Source organism: Psammomys obesus, unplaced genomic scaffold, assembly GCF_907164565.1.
Source record: "Psammomys obesus unplaced genomic scaffold, mPsaObe1.curated_primary_1811, whole genome shotgun sequence".
Taxonomy (NCBI): Eukaryota; Metazoa; Chordata; class Mammalia; order Rodentia; family Muridae; genus Psammomys; species Psammomys obesus.
In genome coordinates this window covers 10,681,730-10,708,054 of record NW_026591643.1, presented here as the reverse complement: position 1 = coordinate 10,708,054, position 26,325 = coordinate 10,681,730, and positions in this window count along the sequence as shown.

Sequence of the window (26,325 nt, the reverse complement as noted above, 5' to 3'; positions counted from 1 at the left end):
TTAACTATCATAACAGCAAACTCTTAAATCACTTTAAATGCCCTGGAAAATAAAACACAGCAATAATCTTTGATATCTTGTGTTTAGCACAGCATACATGTCAGCTGTGTACTGAACATTACTTTGCATAGAGACCCACTGTGAACTAAATTCAGCCCTGGGCCTCAAGTAACAAAGTGGCGTGCATGGTAACTTAAGATACACGTATTCTGAAAAGTGCAGTTCGTGATCAAACAAGCTGGCACAATAGGTAAATTGCTCACCATTAAGCCTGAAATTAGAATCTGCATAGTGGACCAAGACAATTGCCTCCTATAAGTTCTCTGTCCTCCAACCTCCATATATATTTCTTGGTGTATGCTCTCATGTGCATGCACTGGGCACGAGCACACAAACACACACACAGAGACACACACACATAGACACACTAATACATACACACACCGACATTTAAGAGATTACCTCAGAGGACAGGCTTTTTTACCATGGCTCTCTTTGCTATCTATACAAATCTTATATTTGAAGGCATCCCTGGGAGTTGCCATGTGTCCCAAGAATCTCTGTTCTGCAGGAGACTGTTGAGCTCACTTTGTGTCCTTCATTACTCTTAGAGCCTTGGAGTCCCAACCTACTAAGTTTGCCCACTATTTCCTGTTTTTCATACTGACAGAGATGCTGATCATTAGCTGGAAATGCCTGTGTACTTATAGTTGGGAGCAGGGACCTTGTCCTAAAGGAATTTGTAGCAGCTTAAGATCAACTCTCAAGTCATCTAAATTTTGCCATCGAACAGAGGTGGCAGAGCTGACAGAGTCTGATGACAGAGACACCGACCTTGTGCCATCAACACCCAGTGCCTGTTGTCTGTGGTGCATGTCAGCTACTCAGATTGTTCAGTGTGAAATTTAATTTGGGCTCCTGGGTGAGCAGAGAGGAGGGTGTGAAAAATATGACACTGGTTAATTTCATGTTTTACAGACCCAACAACCCCAAACTTACATTTCTTGGTGAAAACAGAACTGCAGGCCATTGCATGAAATGATATGTGGTCCACAGTGAAAATGAAGAGAGAAAGGGGAGAAAAACATAACAAATATATCATTTTCTAAAATCAAATAAACTCAGGAGCTTTCATTTTAATGGGTTAGATTGACAGACAATGAAAGAAAGGCCAAAGAGAGTTTCCTTTAACTCTTTCAATTTGCACATGACTGCAAGTACTCTGTAGCTTGTTGCCAAAAGCCCCTCACTCCACCCTCATCCATCTTCCTATGCTCATAGCTGGCCTTATTGTACACTTGTTTCAACTTTTCCTTTGCTTCTTTCTAGATTATAACATAAAACTCAAATGCTTATAAAAGGTCCCTATATAATGCAAACCTACACTAGGCACAGTCCTCTGATAGAACAGAAATTATATAATGTATACATATAATAAAATGCTTTTAGTAGAAAAACATATTACCAATGGAAGTTAGGTAGTCTAAAAATGGCTACCTGCTATGACTGGGGGTTGAGAACCTGGAATCCAGTGGACAGCAGTCCTGGTTGTCTCAGCAGTTTTGATCTGGATATACAGGCATGGAAGATTTCTGAAGACTGGCTTATCTTCAGTCCTGCTTGGAACCCCCAAAAAGATGAAATTTGATGTCAGTAAAGAATGTCAGTAGTGGTATCAGCAAAGACTGGCACACTCACTAGCAAGAAGCAAAGTTAAGCAAGTGTCATTGCTTTCTCCCAGGCCTCTCTGACTATCTGGACCACAATAAGATGCCACCCTGAATGCGCTCTCATCTCTGTTAATTTTCCCTAGAAATGCTTTCAAAACCCTTCCCAAAAACTTGTCCCTTAGCCTATTTCAGATCCAATCATTCTGACAATCAATGTTAACTATCATTGACAGAGCCCATCCTCCATACCCCACATTCTATGCTTCAGTCAGCTTTTATCTTCAGTCAACCTAATTTTTATCAACCACATTAATCTACCAGATTAAAAATAATCTACCACATTAATCTCTCTTATATTGCTACTACTATTATGTACTGTATAGCTTCAATCTGAAATGTTTACAGATTGCAGTCTGAACACTTGTTCCCTAGTTGGTGATACTATTTTAAGACTCTTGGAAACCTTCAGGAGATAGGGCAGAGCTGACAGAGTATGTCAGGTCTTTTGAAAGTAATAGCCAAAGCTCTGGTTGTGGCCTTACTTCATGCTTCTACGCCTGCTAAGATACAAACAAATGTTGCCTCCACTATGCCTCTCACACCACAGTGTACTAAAATCTCTTGAGAATGTGAGTTAAAATAAACCTTCCATTATTTATTTCTCTCAGGTGTTGAGATCATCACAAAGAAAGAAAAGTAGCTAATACAATCATGAAGTTCTTCCTGCCTAGACTTTCTCCACTTTGGATCTGACAATGGCTATTTGATATCCTGAACTCTGGATTTCTACTTATCAGCTGCAGATCTTGGTCAGTTTTAACTCTGTTTAATTTCCCGCCAGCATATAAGCATCAGGTGTATGTCGTGAAGATACCTGATAAAACAGGGTCAGATGAAAGGGGAGGAGGTCCTCCCCTATCAGTGGACTTGGAAAGGGGCAGGGAGGAGACCAGGGAGGGAGTGTGGGGTTGGGGAGGGAATGAGGGAGCGGGATACAGCTGGGACACAGAGTTAACAAAATGTAACTAAAAAGAAAAATAAAATAAATAAAAAAAAAGAAAGTGTGAGAAAATGCCTGACACACAAGGTACATCTGAACGACTTATTTTTTATTAATCTGCTTAGCTCAGGTATGTCTTCTACGAAATACGTCTCAATTCTCACATGTGGTCTGATGATATAATTCACCTTGAATGTGCATCAGTTTCTGCAATCACTTTTCCCCTTATTATTCTTAAAAGTGTATGCCTTTCTTTCTGCTACTAGATTTCATTTGTTTTCTTTAATTAATTAATGAGTTTTTCACTCTACATCCCAATCTTACCCCCCCTCCTACTGGTGCTACCCTCCATCCCTCTCCCCTCATCTCTTCCTGCTCCCCTCAGAAAAAGGAACCTCAACCACCACCAATCCACGTCAGTACATCAAGGCACATCATGTCCAAGCGCATTGTCTTTCTCAGCCATGCCAGGGGGAAGTAATCAAAAAGCATACAACAGAGTCTATGTCAGAGACATCCCTTGATCCACTTACTAGGAAACCCACATGAAGACCAAGCTGCCAATCAGGTACACATGTGTAGGGGGCCTGCCTCCAGTCCATGCACGGTCCTTGGTAAGTGCTTCAGTCTCCACAAGCCCCTCTGGGCCCAGGTTCATTGGCTATTTCATAGTTTGTGCTTGGTTATATTGGTATGCTCAATTCTAAGTCAAAATTCCAAAATAAAATTATTGGATATGTGGCTGAATTTATTAGTAGCAGAATAAATCAGTGTTTGCATCCACTGATCACTATTCAGAAGCTAGATCTACCTTCTTCTAGTATTTTATCTGGATCCACTAGTAGAGCAAAATGTATTCTGCAGATAGTGGTGAGGCTGCAGGCATGATAGTAAAGGGTTCCTAAGGAACTCATATCAGCTTGAAGAGCCTGACTTTACCTGCACGGTGTTGAAGGGTGTTAATTTCAATAATGAAAGAGGTAGCAAGACTAGTGACACCTGGGTCAGTGATGGAGCCACCATGGCAAGAACCCTGTCAAGTTTCTGTGAAGCAGCTGCCATTTTAGAAAGAGAGGACTGCCTTGGCCAGAGAACACATTCATATATTTATTCCCCAGGAAGGAAAAGGTGCTTAGAGATCAACAGGGAAGGATTCCAATCTTCACCTCTTTGTGGCATAATTGTATGGCTGTCTGCAGGACTTTTCCATGTTCTGAGTTTTCATTTCCTCTTCTGTATGTTGAAGAATGGAGCTTGGGAATAGCAGTTGAGAAAGAAGTAAACATTTTTATGCTCTTATTAATTGACTGACAAATTTAAGTAAGTGAATATGTTTATCTATGTGTATGAAAGTTTCTGTCTCTTGACTTTTTTCCCATTTTCTTTGCCAACATAAGTTTTTTCCACCTCTCTGACCTATTTTATAGCTCATCCTAGAAGTATTTGCTAATAACTTGTTTATTTGAAAATATTAACACATGATAATTTTTTATTAATTACACTTTATTCACTTTGTATCCCACCTGTAGCTCCCTCTCTCTTCCCCTCCTAATTCCACCCTCCCCCTCTCTTCTCCACCATGCCCCTCCCCCAGTCCACTGATAGAGGAGGTCTTAATCTTCTGATCCTAGCCTATCAGGTCTCATCAGAAGTGGCTGCATTGTCTTCTTCTTGGCCTGGTAGGGCTGCACCCCCCTCCGAAGGAGGTGATCAAAAAGCAGGCCAATCAGTTCATGTCAGAAACAGTCCCTGTTTCCCTAAATAAGGAACCCATTTAGATACTGAGCTGCTATGAGCTACATCTGTGCAGGGGTTCTAGGTTATTTCAATGAATGATCCTTGGTTGGAGTATCAGTCTCAGAAAAGACTCCTGTGCCCAGATTTTTTGATTCTGTTGCTATCCTTGTAGAGCCCCTGTCCCCTCCATGTCTTTCTATCTCCCCCTGCACTCTGCCAAATGTTTGGCTATAAGTCTCAGAAACTGCCTTGATACCCTGCAGAGCAGAGTCTCTCAGAGGCCTTCTGTGGTAGGGTCCTCTCCTGTTCCCTGTTTTCTCCATCTTCTGAATCCATCCTCTTTGCCTTTCTGAATAAGGATTGAACATCTTACCCAGAGTGCTCCTTCCTGATTAGCTTCCTTAGGTGTACAGGTTTTAGTATGTTTGTCTTATATTATATGTCTAATATCCATTTATGATTGAGTATATATCCTGTGTGTCTTTCTCCTCACTTAGGATGGTCTTTTCCAATTACCACTATTTGCCTGCAAATTTCATGATTTCCTTGTTTTTAATTGCTGAGTAGTATTTCATTGTGTAAATGTACCCCAAATTCTGTATCCATTCCTCAATTGAGGAACATCTGGGTTGTTTCCAGATTCTGGCTATTACAAATACACCTACTACAAACATGTTGAGCAAATGTCCTTGTTGTATACTTGAGCATATTTTGGATATATGCCTAGGAGTAGTATAGCGGGATCTTGAGGTAGTACTATTCCTAATTGTCTAAGAAAATGCCAGATGAATTTCCAAAGTGGTTGTACAAGTTTACATTCCCACCAGCAGTGAAGGAGGGTTCTCCTTTCTCCACATCCTCTCCAGCATGTGTTGTTACTTGACTTTTGACTTTTGATCTTAGCCATTCTGATGGGTGTAAGGTGAAATATCAGGGTCATTTTGATTTGCATTTCCCTGATGACTAAGGATGGTGAACATTTCTTTAAGTGTTTCTCTGCCATTCTATATTCCTCTGTTGAGAATTCTCTGTTTAGTTCTGTACCCCATTTTTTAATTGGATTACTTGATTTATTGCTCTTTAACTTCTTGAGATTTTTATATATTCTGAATATTAACCCTCCATCAGATATAGGGTTGGTGAAGATCCTTTCCCAGTCTATAGGCAGTCATTTTGTTCTGACAACAGTGTCCTTTGCTTTACAGAAACTTTTCAGTTTCAAGAGGTCTCATTTATTGATTTTTGATCTTAGAGCCTGCGCTGTTCGTCTTCTGTTCAGGAAATTGTCTCCTGTACCAATGAAGTCAATGCTCTTCCCCACTTTTTCTTCTAAGTGGTTTAGTGTGTCTGGTTTTATGTTGAGGTGTTTGATCCACTTGGACTTTAGTTTTGTGCAGGGTGATAAGTATGGATCTATTTGCATTTTTCTTCATGTAGACATCCAATTAGACCAGCACCATTTTTGAAGATGCTGTCATTTTTCCCATTGTATGATTTTGGCATCTTTGTCAAAAATCAGGTGTCCATAAGTGTGTGGGTTTATTTCAAGGTCTTCTATTAAATTCCATTGATCCATTGTTTTAGCAATTCTGGGCTTCTTGTTATTCCATATGAAGTTGAGAATTTTTCTTTCAAGGTCTGTAAAGAATTGTGTTGGTAATTTGATGGGAATTGCATTGACTCTGTAGATTGCTTTTGGTAAGATGGCCATTCTTACTATGTTAATCCTGCCAAGCTATGAGCATGTGAGATCTTTCAATCTTCTGATATCTTCTCTTACTTGTTTCTTCAGGGACTGGAAATTTTTTCATACAAGTCTTTGACTTGCTTGTTTAGAATCACATCAAGGTACTTTATATCCTTTGTGCCTATTGTGAAGGGTGTTGTTTCCCTAATTTCTTTCTCAGCCCTTTTGTCTTTTGTATACAGGAGTGCTACTGATTTTTTTGAGTTAATTTTGTATCCGGCCACTTTGTTGAAGGTGTTTATCAGCTGTAGGAGTTCCCTGATAGAATTATTGGGGTCACTCAACACCTGATAATTTTTAACTACTGACATTGAATAATTACTTAGGTGTTTTTCGTTGGCAGAAATTGGAGACACTTTAACTACATAGAAAAACCAGAGAAATCCTCAAACATTTCACTAGGCAGATTGACACTCTGGCATTAAAAATTATAAGGCCCAATTGCTAATGATGTCACATTTGCTAATCTTTGTTACAGACTATGAGTTTTATATGAGGAAATACTTGCTAATTATCTCACCCTTAACTTGTACTCCTCATCAGACAGCAAACATATAGCTAATATTTAATAAATGTTTGTTGAAACAAATGTATGTATTCACACACTTCATCGTAATCATCATCATTGTTGCCATCATCATTTTTGGAACAGTCTTATGCATAAATACAGGTTATATATGCTTCTGCATGTTCTCTCTTATTCTTTCACATGGAAGACCTCCTACTCCAATACCATCATTCCCAATCAAATACTCAATTTCTTGGCATAAAACCTACCACATGATACCTACATACTCACTTGCCCCGGTAGAAGTTATCAGTTTCTACCTGGGTCCATTCTCCACCAGCACCTCCACCACATATATTTTCACCTTTCCAGAGAATTGGCAACTGCACCCACTCATTTTCTTAAGAAGCAAAAAAATTCCCGGTAGCAGATGCGTTGTCTTCTATCTCAAGTAAAAGATGCACCAATAGGCATCCAGATATATATTCAGTAGTTAGAGGATGATGTGGGGAGGATGCCTAGGCCCTTTACAATACCTCACTGATCTCATATAGGCCATAGGTCAGTGGAATCTATGCCATTGAAATGAGATATAAAGCCAGATATCAAGCAAAGTTTCATGTAACTTCTATTAAAAAAAATATTCCTCCTCCTATCTATCTATCTATTTATCTATCTATCTATCTATCTATCTATCTATCTATCTATCTATCTCCACAGACACCCACACACCTTTACAAATTTCTTAAAAAAAAAAAAAGAAGAAGTCAAGCTGTAGAAAATAATTTTAATCAACACCATGCTAGTGTGGGCTGAGGGTGAAATAGGAGATTAATGCTTTTATCTCTGCTGGGGACATGGATGACTTTGCCACTGATTCTATTCAAAGTCTCACCCCAGGTGTGTTCCCATAGCATTTCTGCATTAAACAGTGGCGAGACCGGGTCTAACATCTTTTATTATCTTGGCAAATCTGCACACACTGTGTAGTGGGGCCATAGCAAAAATATCCAATACCCCATTAGCACAGCTAAATATTTGATTTCTAAAATCAAGTGGAAAATGAAACTTGGCACCTGGTGTGGAGCTGGTGTGGCTGTGATGTCTGGGTCTGGGCTGTGCTTCTTCACTGCTTCACAGCTCTGAAGTTTACAGAGGCTGTCGGGAGCATCTCTTCACTTCACTTCCATGGCAGCTGTGCAATGTAGACCTAATGCAACCCTACTCCCTGCGAGAGAGCTGACACTTGGGAAAGTGAGGTGGCTTGTCTAGTTGACTGGCCCTTAAACACGTACAGCCTGACTCCTTAACAGATATGGCCCATTAGTGCTGGGCATGGGAGCCTGTATTCCGTGTGATTCCTTCCTGTGCCTCAATACACCAGCACTGGATCGAGAATGTTCTAAGCAAGAAATATGATTTCACATTTACCATGGAAATTGTTATCCTTCTGTTTTCCTTTCTCCCTTCTTGACTTTTGCCATTCTACCCTCCCCGCCGCCCAAACACACAAATGTGGAACAATTTCATCCTGTTATACACTTGACACTCGTGATGAAAGAGAGGCCTGACTAGCACATGTGATGTCCATGTGATTATGAAGCTTCATACCCAGGTAAACAATAGGCTTACATGTTTAAATAATAGAATGAAATAGAGGAACTGTGAAGTTCAAGAAGGTAGAAGTGGATAAGGGAGAGGTGCGGTATGGAAATGACCTTTAAACTAACAACGAAACTGGATTTCAAGTAAAAAATAGTTCTGATGAAACAGAGAGGGTGGCACAGCTGCAGAGACTCTCCAGAAGAAACAAGCAGCAAAAGCTGATGCTCAGAACATGAAAAACACCTTCCATTCACTGAGAGTATTTCAGTATTATCTGAGGACTCTGGTAGTGAATTAATAGACAAAGTAGGTGATGCATGAACCAAGGACCATGCACGGAGAAGATCCAGGCCTCCACTCAGATTTAGCTAGCTCATTGGCAGCTCAGTCTCCAGGTGGGTTCCCAGGTAAGGGGATCAGGGACTGTCTCTGACAAGGACTCTGTTGCCTGCTCTTTGATCACTTCCCCCATTGTGGCGGCCTTGCCAGGCCAAGAGGAAGAGGATCCAGGCAGTCCTGATGAGACTTGATAGTAGGGATGGAAGACTTCCTCTTTCAGTGGACTGGGGAAGAGGATGGGGGGAACAGGGAGGGAATGTGGGGCCTGGAGGAGATGAGGGAGGGATGTACAATTGGGATATAAAGTGAATAAATTGTAAAAAAAATAAAATAAAATAAAATTTTGAAAAATAAATGAATAAATAAATAAATAAAGCCACAAAAATAAGCAATGTAGGTGAGGCTAGATGTTAGAGTCAAGGGGAAGTGTAGGATCCCCCAAACTCTATTGTATAAACACATGTACTAGCTGTTATTAATGCACATGTGCTCATTCTGTAAGGTTGAGTTAGAGCCTATGATTTTTCCCTTTGTAGGAAGATTGACAGTGATAGGCTAGAATGTAACTATAAACCATGACAAGATTTAGATCTGTGCTGTCCAGTTTTGTCGTTACTAACTTCATATGAATGTTGAATGTTTAAAATGTGGGTAGCTTCATCTTAAACCAACAGGAGTATGAAATAGACAACTCACCCTGAAGATTTAGGCTAAAACATCTGAATAATCTCATTGGTAATATCTAATTATTCTATCCTAAAATGATTGTATTCACATATTGAATTAAAAATAATAAATATTAATATCAAGTTGCCCTGTTTTAGGTATTTGGTATTGATAGAAAAAGCAAATCACATATTGACTGTATATTATCATGGAACATCTCACCCAGCTGAAGGACAGTTCAGCCTGTTTAAGTCACAGTGGAAACACAGAAAAAGGAATTCAAGGGATAGAAAAGAGGAAGGGATCTGAGAGGGATGGGGGATATGAAAATGACATTAAGAAAATTAATTAATATAATTAATTCTACTTACTATTTACACACATTTTAAACTCTGGGTTTAAAACATTAGAATTATTACACTGATTTTATTATTTTTATACCAGGCAGTACTACTCTGGACCTAGTCTTCCTGCCATGGTTAATTTGCCTTCTGTTCTTTCAATACTGTGGGCTTTCCTACGTTGGCTTCCACATCTCACAATGACCTTCTGGCTACTGATATTATTCACTTAGTTCATCAGACAGTGCTGATTCGCCTACAGCAGAGGTTGCTAAACTTGGAATTATCAGAGAAGCTGGGGACCAAACCATAATTGGTTCTAATCTAAATACCTGACCTCAGGTAGCCTTTGTGTGTGTTCAGAGCACTAATATAGAATTTAGAGTTAATCTAATGCTTGTTTTGCAAATAGTTAAACTAAAGATCAGAGACAGGATATTAAGTTCAGGTGACAGAATAATCAAGGTTTCTTAATCCCTATAGCTCTTTACTCTGTTCTTTGCATTCTGTGTGAAATCATTCATTTGGGTCTGCTATAGTAATTTTTCTTCAAATACTTTTATATATATTTGTATTATCACACACCAGGAAGGAAACTATATGTGTGGGCAGCCTGGAAAGATGGAAAAAGACCTCTTTCTAGAAAAATGCTTTGACAATTAAGGAAAGACCAAGGTTTAAGGTAAATGCATATTGTTAAAACAGACAAAAAAAATGAGTACATATAAACACTGGTGAAGTTTAATTCTCTCTCCTTTTCCTTTTCTCTCTCCTCTTTTCACTCTCATATTCAAAAGCCAAAAGCTTTCCATGATCATGTTACCATACACTGAAGGAATCTCTGGACCCAGTGATGGTTCTTCCTTAGAACTCCTTACAACAGGCTTGTCAGGGTGACATCTGATTTATTAGAGCCCTACACTGGCTACAGTGAAAATTCAAAGCTAGACTTCTGTGAACTGAGTCAGAATGACCTTTGGCCTTCTCCTATGATCTTCAAGGGATTATCCTAATTGTATTCCCCTAAGAAAATTCAATAGATGATCCAGGCAGCTTTGGTAACACACAAGCAACTCTTGCCTTTGAAGAAGTATCCTTTATTCTTCTTCATAAAATTTTTTGTTAAAATTGGAAACAAAATGTTTCTAGGAATCTTTATTTAAGTTTCTCTAACCACCCTCCTGGACAGGAGGACAGATGTATAAAAACATTGTTACTTTAGGGCTTTTAATAAATCAGAAAATGTTTAGCTTTTGATTTGGTAGAAGCTAAAAATATGTTAGTATACTCCAAAAGGTTTTGCATTACAGTCAAAATCACATTAGATCAGACACCAGTGATGAATGAATAGTTACTAAGGGGGCTGAAGATAGCCCCAGATTATTTGGATCTGCAACATTCCAACATCTCTACAATTATTGAGCCCTAGTCAGTAAATCAGCTTTGATAGAATGTTCAGCATAGCTTCTTTCTGAGAAGTTTAGCTCACTGGGGTGACATTGACATCAAAGTGTGTTGACTTGTTCAAATGCCACAAAAATGGCCAGTAGGTTAGAGAAATAAGTAATTACTGGTTGAAGCTCAGATGACATCAGATTGCTAAGAGGCCCCACCTGAGACAATGCAGTCTTCAGAGTTTCCCAATCAGCAATACATAGCAAGATGAGCAAGCCTTCTCTACAGAGTGCTTAACACCAACAGAAATTCATGAACATATTTAGGACTGAGTTCCAATACTTCTTCCTTGTCTGGATAAATGGGTAGCTGTTTTTGAAAATTTTTGTCTTTTTTTATTGTTATATCTCTACCACCTTTATTTTTTAAAAATATAAATCATGATGCTAGAGAGATGCCTTCAATATCTTGCTGATCCAGGGTTTGATTCTCAGCACTTACATCTGACATCTCACAATCACCTGTAACTTCAGTTCCAAGAGTTCCAACTCCCTCTTCTGAATACTGCAGGCACTGCACGCATGTGGTACATATACCAACAAGCAAGAGCACACACATACATGTAAATAAAGACGTCTACATCCTATTTGTGATTTTGTAATTACAAATATTGTATTTTTATTTTGCTACATTCATTCTCGACAACCCTTTATTTCAATCAGTATTTACAGTATTTTACAAAAGTAACAGACCCAGTTATAAAATATCTTCGAGCTTTCAATATTATATTTTAGCAGGTAAGATATCTCGCTCTTCCCCAGCAGACATTTGTAATTTTAAAGGTGTTCTCTAATAGCCTCATTAGCCCAATAAAAAGAAATATGTGACCCTGCGTGCTATGTTTATATTTCCCTTACATGGATCTATCTGAAAGCTTGTTTCAATTTGCCACCCATAGAGAATGATATTGAGACTTTCATTCTATTTTCACACTAAGGTTTTGAAATCTGGCGAGCATCTTATTCTTACAGAAGTATATAGTTAAGTAAATCCATTTTAGTGTGCTAAAGTCACAGTGCCTGGGACAACTGTATGAGACAGTTTAGCTCCAACCCAAAATGTATGTGGGACTTATTGGCAATGAGCAAAGCAACTGGGTTGGGTAAATTCGTTGGCTAAAAGCCTATCTCATAGAGCACCTAATGTCGCCCTTGTACATCTCAGCAAGCAAAACGAGCTGGAGAATGTCCATTTAATTGTCTCATTCTCAGACCAGAAAGTTAACATAAGCCGCACCCACTTAATAGACTCAGCCTGCACTGAACATCGATCCTATGGGGATTAGCATCACCTCTAGGGCACATGTGCCCTGAGAGTGTGTGCTGAAGGAAAAGTTACTTTGATGATTGGCAAAAGCAGGGTAGAGGATAGGGCTTGTGTCTCCTGCCCAGGGCTCTTCACACCAAACCCTGCTGTCATGCAAATTGATTTATTTTCAAGATCTGGAACAGTGTAGCAATTGCATCAGGGACATGCTGGTGGGGTGCAGATGCCGAGGTACTGATTACTATTTAAATTTCTGTGTGAGTGGGTGTCCAGTGGGCACAGTTGGAACTCATTGTGTTGGGATCTGAATTCGCCTGCAGGAGGGATGCTGGATGCCATTTACACAGCAAAGGACGGGCACCTGCTACTTGCTTTTTTTCTTTTTTTTTTTTTTAAACAAACATATGTTTGAAGATGTGCCTGAGCCTCACAGGGTTCCAAACTTTCCTCCAAAGCAACCCCATGTCAAAGCTTAGAAATTGTATCTCTGAAGTCCCTTCTTTCTTCATCTTTGCATATTTATATTCTCCTCATTCTTAACACCCAATCAAGAGAAGCATATAGAAGTACATTTAATTAGATTGCCTTTCCTGTGATTCCTGATAAGAATTCCTTCTGCCTCTAGATGGGGTAGAGTTGAGTTCTAAGTTTGAACCCATAGTTCCTGCTTTCTTCCTGGGTCACAGAAAGACTGTGTTTCAGGAAAGATGTCTGTTAGAAATAAATGAATATAAAATATGAGCTGATAACAATATTTTAAATTTTTGGCCACATCTACTTTTCTTGTATGTGTGTGTGTTTGTGTTTGCATGTACGGTGCATGTGCATGAATCAGGGAAACTGTAGGAGTCAGTTCTCCTGTTTCATCACCAACTCAGGTACTGAACTCAGGTGGTCACTGGTGACTAATTCCCTACCACTGTGAAACTTCCTAGGCCTTGAGCTTGGCCTTTTATACCCTCTAAAGCAGGACTTCCTTTGTAAACTTCCCCATTGTAATTCATTCTTAACAGAATAAAATTTACATAAAATTGATAAATTAGGTATGTTTATCAAATACTGATAATAAATGATAAAGTAATATATTCAGAAATAATTCCTTGATATGGATATAATGTAGCATTTATTAAAAACAAATGCAAGTTTGCATACTAATAAGAATATGCTTATATATTTTTATATTAAGAATTAATTCTTGGTTATATATTTGAAACTGCAGGACATAAAGCATCTTTGACGTTCACAGTAAATTGATATTTTAATTTTGTAGCCACCAATGCCAAGATCGGCAGAGAACAACAGAACTATATGTACAGCCATTTTAGAAATTCTTAGTAATTCTGTCCTAGTCCCATACCACAATTCATTTAGTGTTTATCTATGAAATTCAAGTCAGCACTTCAAGCAGCAGATTTTTAATATCAAACATCCTAACACAATCCAATCCAAAGACATACCTATATGATACTTACCTGCTGACAAACGACAGCAGGGAAATGCTGAAAGTATTGATTTTCATTAATCGGTCCATTTTATTTCTGTAAGAGCAGAAAACTTTGTGTTTTCTGCTTCATGACATAGAATAGTCACAGATCTGAGCCAAGATGCTCCAGGCAGTGCTCACTGGCACCGGGTGGCGTGACAGCACGTGCCATGTAAAGAGCACATGCTGCGTGTTCGGAGCCAAGGCTGCAGCGCAGTCACGAGATGTACCAGAGGCTAATGGTGAAGAACTACCTCAGACTAATGGCACTTGATTTTCAATGAATTTTGCTCATTACACATTCAAAAACCTTTAGTCACTGCCAGATTTTTCACAGTCCCCACATTCAGTTAGGTGACCCAATGCTTAAGAAACTGTGCTCTCAGAGAGTTTTCCAGATTCCAGGTATGTGTACACCATTTCACAATCATTGCCCTAGGTATTTCATTAGTAATGTCTGACATTTTTATCTTTCTGTTTTCTTAAGTTAAATATGTTTACTTTTATGTAAAGCAGCATTATCCTTGAAAAATGAGTACATATGTATTGTGTATTTCCTGTTTTACTATAATCATAATTATTGAATACATATGAGCAGATGCATATATGCATAGTCACTGTGTACCTGCTAAAACTGAGTGTGCTGTTGCTAGTGACATATATATTTAATTTAAAGTCTTTCTTCTATGGCATCACCATCATTACATAGACCCTGCTGCAAGTGGGGCTAACAGATTTTATGGCAAAGGTATGTGATTACAGGTCAGAGTTGCTGTTTTAAGACCAAATTCATATTCTTGTCTAACTGTCTCAGACAATATTATATGCTCCATAAGAACAGAGTTTAGATAGTGTAGAATTCCATATATGTGCTTTGGACTCTACTAGTTTATGCAAATGCTATATTTCATCCGGCCTACTTTGCTTTTGAAAATGGAGAGGATGTGTCTCCTGTGGCTGAGGGAACATCATATAAAATTTGTGTTTATATGATAAATATGTGGAAGGGATGGGATTATGATATGTTTGCATGATGTGACATATGCATTCTCTGTCTCATCTCTCTCTCTCTCTGTCTGTGTGTATGTGTGTGTGTGTGTGTGTGTGTGTGAGTTGTGTGTGTGTGTGAGTTGTGTGTGTGTTTGAGAGTGTGTGTGTGAAGACTCATATGCTACAGTGGGTATGTGGAGGTTAGGGAAAAACCTTGAGTATCAGTCCTCACCTGTTTGAGATAAGATATCTTTGTTCATTTTTGCTTCATAGGCCAGGCTGGCTTGTCTGAGAGATTCACATTTCAGCCTTCCATTTCATCATAAGAACAAAGGGATTTCTGGTGAGCTACTGAGCCTAGCATGATTTGTGTTCTGGGGATTCAACTCAGATCTTCATACTTGCTTGGCAGGTGCTTTGCTCATGAGGCATCTCCATTAATTAAATTGTTTCCTTTCTTTCTCACCAGTCTTTAAAACTGGGATTCATTTATAGCTTACACCAATCTAAATTAAATCCAAACAATAATAACAATAATAGCAATAATAACTTTATTTAATAATAATGCTATTATTGTTACGATTATTATTGGTGTTTTTGTGGGACTTTCAACAAAAGGAATGGGGGCTGCTTCTGATGTTTTTGCCTGCTTTTGTGACCCTTTTTCTTCTACCAGGTTCCTCATCCAGCTTTCATATGAGGGAGGCACTTAGTCTCATTCCAACTTGATATGACAGGTTTGGTTGATAACCCTGGGAACACTGTCTTTTTCTAAAGGAAAATGTAAGAGGGATGGATGGGGAAGGAGCAGGTGGAAGAGTCAAGACTGAGAGAAAAAGAGAGAAAAAAACATGGTTGATATGTGATAAATGAAAGAGTAAATTAATAAAAATAGGTAAAATTAATAGCATTATTATTCCCTGTATTAGTCAGATTTCTATTGCTATGATAAAATACTATAAGTAAAAAAAAAAAAAAAACGTGTAGAGGAGGGGGGTTATTTAATCTTACAGTTTATAGTCCATCACAAGGGAAGTTACGGCAGGAATTAAGGACAGGAACCAAAGACAGGAACCGAAGAAGACCTGGAGGAATGTTGATTATTGTCTTCCTCTTTATGGCTTTGTTCAGCCTGCTTTCTTCTATAATTCAGGACCATCTGCTCAGGGATTACATAATAGTTCAGTCCCAAATCAATAATTAATCATACAAATATCTGAAGAACTTACCTACAGGGAATCTGATAGATGAATTTTCTCAATTGAGGGGCTAGATTCCCATATCAAGTGATACAAGTCCACCCGCAACTCTTTTTCCAGGGGTTCTAACCCTGGAAATTAACTATCTAAATCTAGTCTTCTGATCTCTTTAAGAACCTTCATGCATGTAATGCACATACAAACACTCACACACAAACATGCATATATAATAATCTGTAAAATTTTCTATAAATTAGTTTTCTCATCACATTGTATATATTTTCATTGCTCAGTAGCCTCTGTTGGTTTCATAGCATAGACCTAGAATATACCCTTATTTTTATGTTTTGTTCACTGTAAAGTAGTTATTTTAGTCATGCATGCTAAATTCTAATTTATAATTTTTTTATTTATTCATTTGTGTATGGCAGAGATATAGGTAGTATGGTATGTGTGTTTTGTGTGCATCAAGGTGTGTGTATCTATGTTTGTGTATGCAAAGAGGAGTGGTGTACACAGTCATGCAGATAGTAAATGAAAAGAATGGTCCATGAACTTAGGGGAGTCAATTTCCTTAACCTCTGCTCAGAGTCCTTAGTGAACTTTCCAACTTTATGAGTGCTTAAGAGAGTTAGATTTGAAGACTAACTGTTGAAATCTATTTTTTTATAAATCTGTTCTTTTTTGTTGTTGTTTATCACACTTTTTAATTTTATTATATGTTTATTTTTATTTATTATATTAATTAGTTTATTTAATTTGCATCACAGCTGTAGTCCCTTCCCTCATTCCCTCCCAATCCCACCCTCCCTCCCTCATCTCCTTTCTGCCCCTCTCTAAGTCCACTGATAGGGGAGGACCTCCTCCCCTTCCATCTGACCCTACTCTACCAAGTCTCATCAGAACTGGCTGCACTGTCCTCTGTGGCCTCACAAGGCTGCTTCCTCCTCAGCGGGGGAGGTCAAAGAGTCAGCCACTGAGTTTATGTCAGGAATAGTCCCTGTTCCCCTTAGTAGGGAAACCCAGTTGGATGCTGAGCTGCCATGGGCTACATCTGAGCAGGGGTTCTAGATTATATCCATACATGATCCTTGGTTGGAGATATAGTCTCAGAAAAGACCCCTGTGCCCAGATATATTTGGTCCTTGTGGTGCTCCTGTCCTCTCCAGGTCTTACTAACTCCCTTTCTTTCAAATGATTCCTTGCACTCTGCCCAAGGTTTCATTATGAGTCTCAGCATCTGCTTTGATACACTGCTAGGTAGAGTCTTTCAGAGACCTTCTATAGTAAGCGCCTGTCCTGTTTTCTTGTTTTCTCCTACTTCCAATGTCCATCCCATTTGTCTTTCTAAGTGAGGGTTGAGCATCTTACCCTGGGATCTCCTTCTTGTTTAGCTTTTTTAGGTGTACAGATTTTAATATGTTCATCCTATCTTATAGGCCAAGTATCCACTTATAAGTGAGTATATACTGTGTGTGTCTTCTGCTTCTGTGATATCTCACTCAGGATGATCTTTCCTAGATCTCATCATTTGCCATTTCACCATTTCATGAAAATCTAATTTTTATGTGAATTTTATCACAGAACTGATGTTATGTATTAATAGTTGCAGCTCATCCTTTTATTTTATTTTATTACGTCAAGGCAAAAGGAGATGAGGTTATTCACAAAACATTGAACTAGTTAGCTTCATGTAGGTTTACTTAGAAGGCTCATTTTAGCAGCAAGCATCAGATAACCGATCTGTTAATAACTCTTTTTCTTTCTCTGGTAATTATAATTTTCTTCTCTGGGATTCAACAAGGTAAAACTTGTTTTACCCACACAGATGCAAGACTGTAGTATTCGGCCTTTGATGAGGTTGATTTCCATGCTGGGTTTCCTACTTGTTTTGCTTACTCTCAGGGTTCAGTTTGTGTTGGAGTGCCCATCTGCATAGACTCTGCCCCTTCCTCAGTTTCTCCTCCTTTGACTATTTGATCATGTAAGGTGAATATCGTAATAACATCTGGCCTTCTGAAGCTCTTTTACAGTGATGCAGTTCTGAGTTTCAGGAACACATCACGTTTCAAACCGTATGGAAATAAAAGTACAGTTTCCAAATTTAAAGAACATGAAAAGCCACACATATGGGGCCCTTGAAGCACACTAATTCACTTTCAACATGCCAGGTCCTACCAACAGTTACAATTAATGGTCTCCATGTCAGTCAAGGCTCTTGCTGAAGGAAGTGCAGACCTTGTTAGAGAATAGGAACGTTTATGTGTCTACATTTCCATGTGAGTATTAGCAGCCCCCACAGATCTATTGGATTCAAAACAGTCAAGAGCTTGGAACCCTTCTGCAGTTTTCAATAATTAAAGTACTCTCATCTTTTAAGAAACCCTCATCTCTATCCATGGCTAAGGGGTTCACATTCCTTTTGAAAAATCTGTAACAATAAAAGGCAATTAAACTGCCACTATTTTGTGCTAAGTTCTATTTAAATAATATGCCTTTTCTTTTTACCTGAAAACATGGACATTTCTCATCCCCACTATTTACCGTATGTAACATACATCCTTTACCCACCTGTGCTGCTGCCTTCAATAGTGCTTGGGTTTTGTATGGAGCGACCTCCTTTAACCCTAGACTACTTACGATCTTCTATCAACACAATGCTGGTGGCTCCTTTTAATTTCTCAAGTTCTGGCTAAAATAACAACCAAAACCTTTTTTTATTCATCTCCTTATTTTTACCACATTTTTTCCCTGTATTGTGGCTTTTTTACATGCCTTCACTATATGTTATTTGTTTTATGGTATTTGCTTGCTTAAGAATTTGCTTTCTTGTCCCTCCACATGAGAATTTTAGTCATTATTGAACATTTAAAGTAGCTGCTGAAGACAACTGTCCACAGATACATAGCCCTTTGCATAAGAGAAATTTTAGAGATTTTCTCAGTGATTTGTGAGTATCTGCAGTATCTGTGTCAAGGATCAAATAGTTTTATTTTATTTTTTCCTATAACTCATGCTAGAAGTAAGCAGCTTAGACGATAGAGTCTATCTATGCTCATGGCTGGATGACCACCCCATGGTTGGACAAAATCATTGTTCAGCTGGTGAGATAGATAAGAGACTAATGCTGGGATATTTTCAATCACCAACTTTTACACTCAATTTATGACATTGTTTTACTCATTGTTTACTTTTTAAGACTTTTTCCGTTTTGATAGTTATTGCCAGATACTTTTAACTGTAAATGTGGAAGAAAGAAAATTTTATGCTAAAAACAAAATTTAAACCTTTGAAAGGCCTGGAGTGGGTTTGTAGGGAGTTCTCCTTTTATGAGGGGCAGGGGATGGAGATGAGGGAGGGACAGAGGGATGGGGCTATGCAAAGAAAATGACTAAATAAAAATTAAAAATTAATTCATTTTAATATACCTTAGTCTGAAGCCAAACTCACTTGATTTATTGGTATATTAAATGAGCTCTTCTTTTTTTTTTTTTTTTTTTGGGAGATTTGAAATCTGTCCTTTTTTTATTTTATTTTTTCTTTTTAGTTACATTTTGTTAACTCTGTCCCAGCTGTATCCCGCTCCCTCATTCCCTCCCCAACCCCACACTCCCTCCCTGGTCTCCTCCCTGTCCCTTTCCAAGTCCACTGATAGGTGAGGACCTCCTCCCCTTTCATCTGACCCTGTTTTATCAGGTATCTTCAGGGCTGGCTGCAAAGTCCTCCTCTGTGGCCTAACAGACTGCTCCTCCCCTGGGGGGGGGGGGTCAAATAGCCTGCCCTTGAGATCCTGTTAGAAATAGTCCGTGTACCTCTTACTTTGGAAAACTACTTGGTTACTGAGCTACCACGGGCCTCATCCGAGCAGAAGTTCTAGATTATATCCATAGATGGTCCTTGGTTGAGTGTCAGTCTCAGAAAAGACCCTGTGCCCAGATATATTTGGTCCTTGTAGAGCTCCTATCCTTTCCATATCATACTAACTTCCCTTCTTTCATATGATTCCCTGCACTCTGCCAAGGGTTTGGTTATGAGTCTTAGTGTCTGCTTTGAAACACTGCTAGGTAGAGTCTTTCAGATGCCTTTTGTGGTAGACTCCTGTCATAAGTTCAATGCACATCCTATTTGTCTTTCTAAATGAGGATTAATCACCTTCGCCTGTGTCCACTTTCTTGATTATCTTCTTTAGGTGTGTAGATTTCATTATGTTTATCATATCTTGTAGGTCTATATAAGCGAGTATATACCAAGTTTGTCTTTCTCCTTTTGGGATACTTCACTCAGAATGATCTTTTCTAGATCCCACCACTTGCCTGCAAATTTCATGAACAGAACACCAACAGCACAGGCTCTAAGAGCAACAATCAATAAATGGGACCTCATGAAACTGAAAAGCTTCTGTAAAGCAAAAGACACTGTCATCAAAACAAATAGACAGCCTACAGATTGGGAAAGAATCTTTACCAACCCTTTATCTGACAGAGGGCTAATATCCAGTATATATATAAAGAACTAAGGAAGCAGAAAAGCAACAAACCAAGTAATCCACTTAAAAAATGGGAACAGAGCTAAACAGAGAATTCTCAAAAGAGGAACATCGAATGGCAGAGAAACACTTAAAGAAATGCTCAACCTCATTAGCCATTAGGGAAATGCAAATCAAAACGACCCTGAGATTTCACCTTACACCCATCAGAATGGCCAAGATGAAAAACTCAAGTGATAGCACATGCTAGAGAGGTTGTGGAGAAAAGGGAACCCTCCTCCATTGCTGGTGGGAATGTAAACTGGTTCAACCACTTTGGAAGTCACTCTGGCGCTTTCTCAGACAACTAGGAGTAGTGCTACCTCAAGACCCAGCTATACCACTCCTAGGTATATACCCAAAATTTGCTCAAGTACACAACAAGGACATTGTTCAACCATGTTCGTAGCAGCTTTATTTGTAATAGCCAGAACTTGGAAACAACCCAGATGTCCATCAACGGAGGAATGGATACAGAAATTGTGGTATTTTTACACAATGGAATACTACTCAGCAATCAAAAAGGAGGAAAAAATGAGCTCTTCTTATATCAAATAGTACCAACTCAAGGGGAAGGGCAAGAAACTGGGAAATATACCACCATTTAATGCCAGAACTTCCAGAATGCCAGAATGCCAGAACTTTACATACACATTGTTTTATCTGCCTTAAAAGGTGCTAGATCAGAAAGTATCAATAGAATTATTCACATGAAAATTGTCAGATATAGTCAAAGAAAGAATGTTTAGACAGCAATATGAGTTGCTCAATAGGCTATTGTGTGTGTGTGTTTGAAAGCTTGTGCTTCACTTGGGTTTCACCTTAAGAGTTTGAACTATTGGCAATAACTGTGTAGGCAACATGAAGAAAGAATTCTGAAGCTGTAACAGGCTTATTAGTAAAATGGCGGTATATATGCCATATAATTGTAGCCATTGATAAATACAAAGCCTCAAAGTAGTAGCCATCTGTTTAACCAGAATTTTGAAACATTAAATGCTTGGATTTTATTTCTTCCTCTTCCAGTAGTGAGTAAGGTCACATAAATGTCTTCAAAAGGTCACATCTAAAATCAGGGTATTGGAGTCAATGATTGATAAGTCTTCATATTCTTGAAATAGTTTGTGATTTTATAGTTAGTTTATAATGACCATCGTTAGAATAAGCGTATACTTATATAATAACACATCCTTATATATCAGTGTGTCACCCTCTTCCTATTTATTTGGAAAATTTCCTAAATAAGATATTGCTTATATAACTAATAAACGATGGTACTACTTAAAATGCTAATATTGAGTCATTTATGTAAAAAAAAAGAAATATACCAGTGTTTATTCTAACACATATTGGAAAACAGTCAGAGTCTTGTTTCTGCATGGTGACAGCAGTTGACCCTCAACCAATACTCTGTACACTCAGCATATGCTTATCATCATTTATGCGGAAGACCAGAGAACTAGAGGAGCAAATGCCAAGGATAGAGACCCAAAGACACTGTGATTCATAAAATTATAATAAATGTTCCTATCTTCTACATAAAACGGATGTATGACAGATAATGGGATATGCAGATATAAAACTGAAATTATGTCTACCTAGCCAAGCACTGTGTCAAAATATATGAATACATACATGACGGTCAGCAACAAGTACAAGAAGAATTCCACCTAATCCCTAACACAAAATAATCAGTGTTAATTAGTAGTGTAAACTCTACGCACTTCATTGGTAAATCTATCCACAGTCATTTTAAAAACTTATTTTTGTCATGTGTATACATGGGTATGGGTATGTGTGCCTGATTGCAGAGGCCGGAAGAGGCCGGAAGAGAGTTTGGCTGGAGTTACAGGTGTTGTGAGCTGACCCATGTGGGTACTGGGATTGGAAATTAGTTCCTTTGTAAGAGCCTCCTGGGTGCTGAAATAGTGAATCAAGTTTCTAGGCCTCTGCATATTCATTTTAAAGCATACCGTTATTGAAGTATAATATATACAGTGATAACTTCATCAAAGTATATAACTTAATCATGAAGTTTGGGAAATGTATGTATCCATATGTATTTGGCATCGCTGTGTTTCTACTTGGGTCTCCTGTTAATAGAACTAAGTGTCATGTAGTCCTCCAAGCCTGCATCTTCTAGTGAAATCCATTGACATCCATGAAAATCTGTAGTTTGTTCTAGACATCTTTTTTATTTTTTTAAATTCTTTTTTAATTACATTTTATTCGCTTTGTGTCCCCCATGTGGTTCCCTCTCTGCTCCCGTCCCAATCCCTCCCTTCCTCCACCCTCTGCATGCACGCCCCTCCCCAAGTCCACTGATAGGGGAGGTCTTCTTTTTCCTCCTTATGATCCTAGTCAATTAGGTCTCATCAGGAGTGGCTGCATTGTCTTCTTCTGTGGTCTGGTAATGCTGCTTCCCCCTCAGGGGGAGGTGATCAGAGAGCAGGCCAATCAGTTCTAGACATCTTATTCCATAGTTGTGTATGTCTTTCAATTCTCTAACATGTTTTGTTTTAAATTAAATTTGGTTGCTAATTGTGGGTTGTTTTGTTTTAATACATATTTTACAATTAAATTTTGATTTCTGCAAAAAATGCTTTCATCTTTCCTGCTTCATCATTCATGAAGACGGTATACATTTTTATCTATCCACTTCTTTTCAAACTTCAGCAAAATGTTCTAGATTTAGGCACAAATAAATTACTATTTAAAAAATGATACCAAATGATTTATGCTTTTTTGTTTGATTTTATTTTTTCATTTTTTGATATTCATTTTTTGATATTTTGTCTATTCTTTTCTCTTACAATATATCCTGATTATAGTTTCCTCTCCCTCTACTTCCCCAAGTTTTTCCCCAGCTCCCCTCCCATCTAGATCCACTCTCTTTCTGTCTCTCATTAGAAAAACAGGCTTCTAAGAGGTAACAACCATATATGACAACATAAAATATAATATAAAGCAAAAAAAAAATACCATATTAAATTTGGATATGGCAACCCAACAGGAGGAAAAAAAGTTTCAACATCAGTTAGAAGAGTCAGAGATCCACTCATTCTTCCAGATAGGAGTCCCATAAAAATAGCAAGCTAATAGTTATAATATATACACAGAGGACCTGCTGCAGACCCGAGTGGGTCTCTGTAAGCTCATATGCACCTTGCTTACTTGATTCAGAGAGCCTTGTTTTTCTGGTACCCTCCACCCCCTCTGGCTCTTAAAGTCTTTCTTCTTCCTCTTCCATCGGATTCCCTAATACCTGAAGTGAGGAATTCAATGAAGACCTATCAGTTAGAATCTCTCTCCATGTAATGGCTGGCTGTTGGAGGATGCTTCTGTGATTATGACCAAAAAAGCACTAATCTGTAAGTACAGCAGAATATCATTAGTAGTCATTTCATTCTTACTTAAACTTTTGTTTTTTTAGACCAGAAGTATTCGGTTTTGCCCTAGGTCTTTGAAGTATGCAGCTTCGGCTCCTTGGTTATGTAAGCAGTGTCAGGTATGGGTTACATTTTATAGAGGAGACCTTATGTCAAAGCTGATGCTGGGTGGCCACTCGCACAAGTTCTGTGCTACCATTGCCCTAGAATCTCTTGCAGGCAGGGAAGATTGTGGGTCAGTGGTTTTGTGGCTGAATTGGTGTTTACATTTATCTTTTGATTACCTGCAGAGTACCTTCCCACACCAAAGACAGTGTTGAAGCACAGGGTTGACGGCTAGATGTAGGCACCGTCTGGACTTCTCCACGTTTAATGACTGGTGTGGGTGTTATTCTCAACAATAAAAAACCGCTGTCAGTTTACAGAGAGCAATCCATTGATAGCAGTTTTGATTTTCAACTTTAAATTATGCTTTATACACTGTTTTGGTATTATCTATTATTATGAACTCGTACGTCAGTTATAATGCATTGTTATGTTTCTTGTTTTCTCCTACTTACCATGTCCATCCCATTTATCTTTCTAAGTGAGGATTGATCAACTTACCCTAGAACCTCCTTCTTGTTTAGCTTCTTTAGGTGTACAGATTTTTGTATGTTTATCCTATATGTCTAGTATCCACTAATAAGTGAGTATATACCATGTGTGTCTTTCTGCTTCTGGGATACCTCACTCAGGATTATCTTTTCTAGATCCCACCATCTGCCTGCAAATTTCATGATTTCCTTGTTTTTAATTGCTGAGTAGTAGTCCATTGTGTAAATGTACCACAGTTTCTGTATCCATTCCTTTGTTGAGGGACTTCTGGGTTGTTTCCAGATTCTGGCTAATATGAATAAAGCTTCTATAAACATGGTTGAACAAATGTCCTTGTTGTGTACTTGAGCATATTTTGGATATGTGCTTAGGAGTGGTAGAGCTGGATCTTGAGGAAGTGCTATTTCGAATTGTCTGAGAAAGCATAGCCTACCATAAAGGGCCTCTAAAAGACTCTACCTAGCAGTGTATCAAAGCAGATGCTGAGACTCACAACAAAACATTGGGCAGATTACAGGGCATCACATGAAAAAAGGGGGAGTTAGTAAGACCTGGAGAGGACGGGAGCACCACAAGAACCAAATCTATCTGGGCACAGGGGTCTTTTCTGAGACTGATACTCCAACCAAGGACCATGCATGGATATAACCTAGAACTCCTGCTCAGATGTAACCCATGGCAGCTCAGCATCCAAGTGGGTACCCTAGTAAGGGGAACAGGGACTGTCTTTGACATAAACTCAGTGGCTGGCTCTTTGACCACCCCTCCACCCCCTCCGAGGGAGGAGCAGCCTTGCCAGGCCACAGAGGAGGACAATGCAGCCAGTCCTGATGAGACCTGATAAGCTAGGGTCAGATGGAAGGGTAGGAGGTCCTCCCCTATCAGTGGACTTAGAGAGGGGCCAGGAGGAAATGAGGGAGGGAGGATGGCATTGGGAGGGAATGATGGAGGGGGCTACAGGTAGGACACAAAGTAAATAACCTGTAATTAATATAAAAAATAAAAATTAAAAAAACAATGCTTTGTTATAGTTTTGCATGGAAGAATTTATACATAGATATTCACACAGCCTGTAAATAATGTGTTTTCCTTGTTATTAAAATCATAAGCTGTGTGTCTTTCTGTTTGGATAGTCAATTGGTTTTGTCTTTTTGAAGATCACAGAGAGCTAGTACCAATGACTACTAGAACAGAAAGAACAACATGATTTTCTTATTTCTGGAACTATAAGGAACACTGTTTTTAAAATAGAGTGTTGGGCTATATAATGTTTATTATTAGCCCTATGATTATTGTGGTGGTATTATTTTACCCACAATCACAAATAAGACAGACAATTGTGAGATTTTATACTTGCCTTAACCTAGGGCTGAACAGATATTTCTACCTACACTGTCTCAATAACCTCACTATTCACCTCCCAGCACCCATCCAGTGCCTTCTGCAATACATTCTTTAAATTCCATATTTATTATTTGGGCTATCTTCCATCCATAATAATAAATAATTGCTTATATTTTGTGTTTTTTCCATCCATGCCCCCCTCAGAGTCCTTTCTCTTGGCCCACACAATTTATTCTCCACACTAACCCATCATGCGTTCTCCTTCCTCCTCTCTTTTCATCCATATGTTTCCTGTGATTCTCCTGTCCTCTAAAGCCTGAGATCCTTAGCCATCTACCTCATTCTATCCTGCCCAGGTATAGGACTTTTAATCAACATATCAGGTATGGCTTAGGCAGGTTTACACAGCAAGGACAGGTAATTGTTGGGCGTAAGCAAATCTAGAAGGCCAGCATCAGAACAAC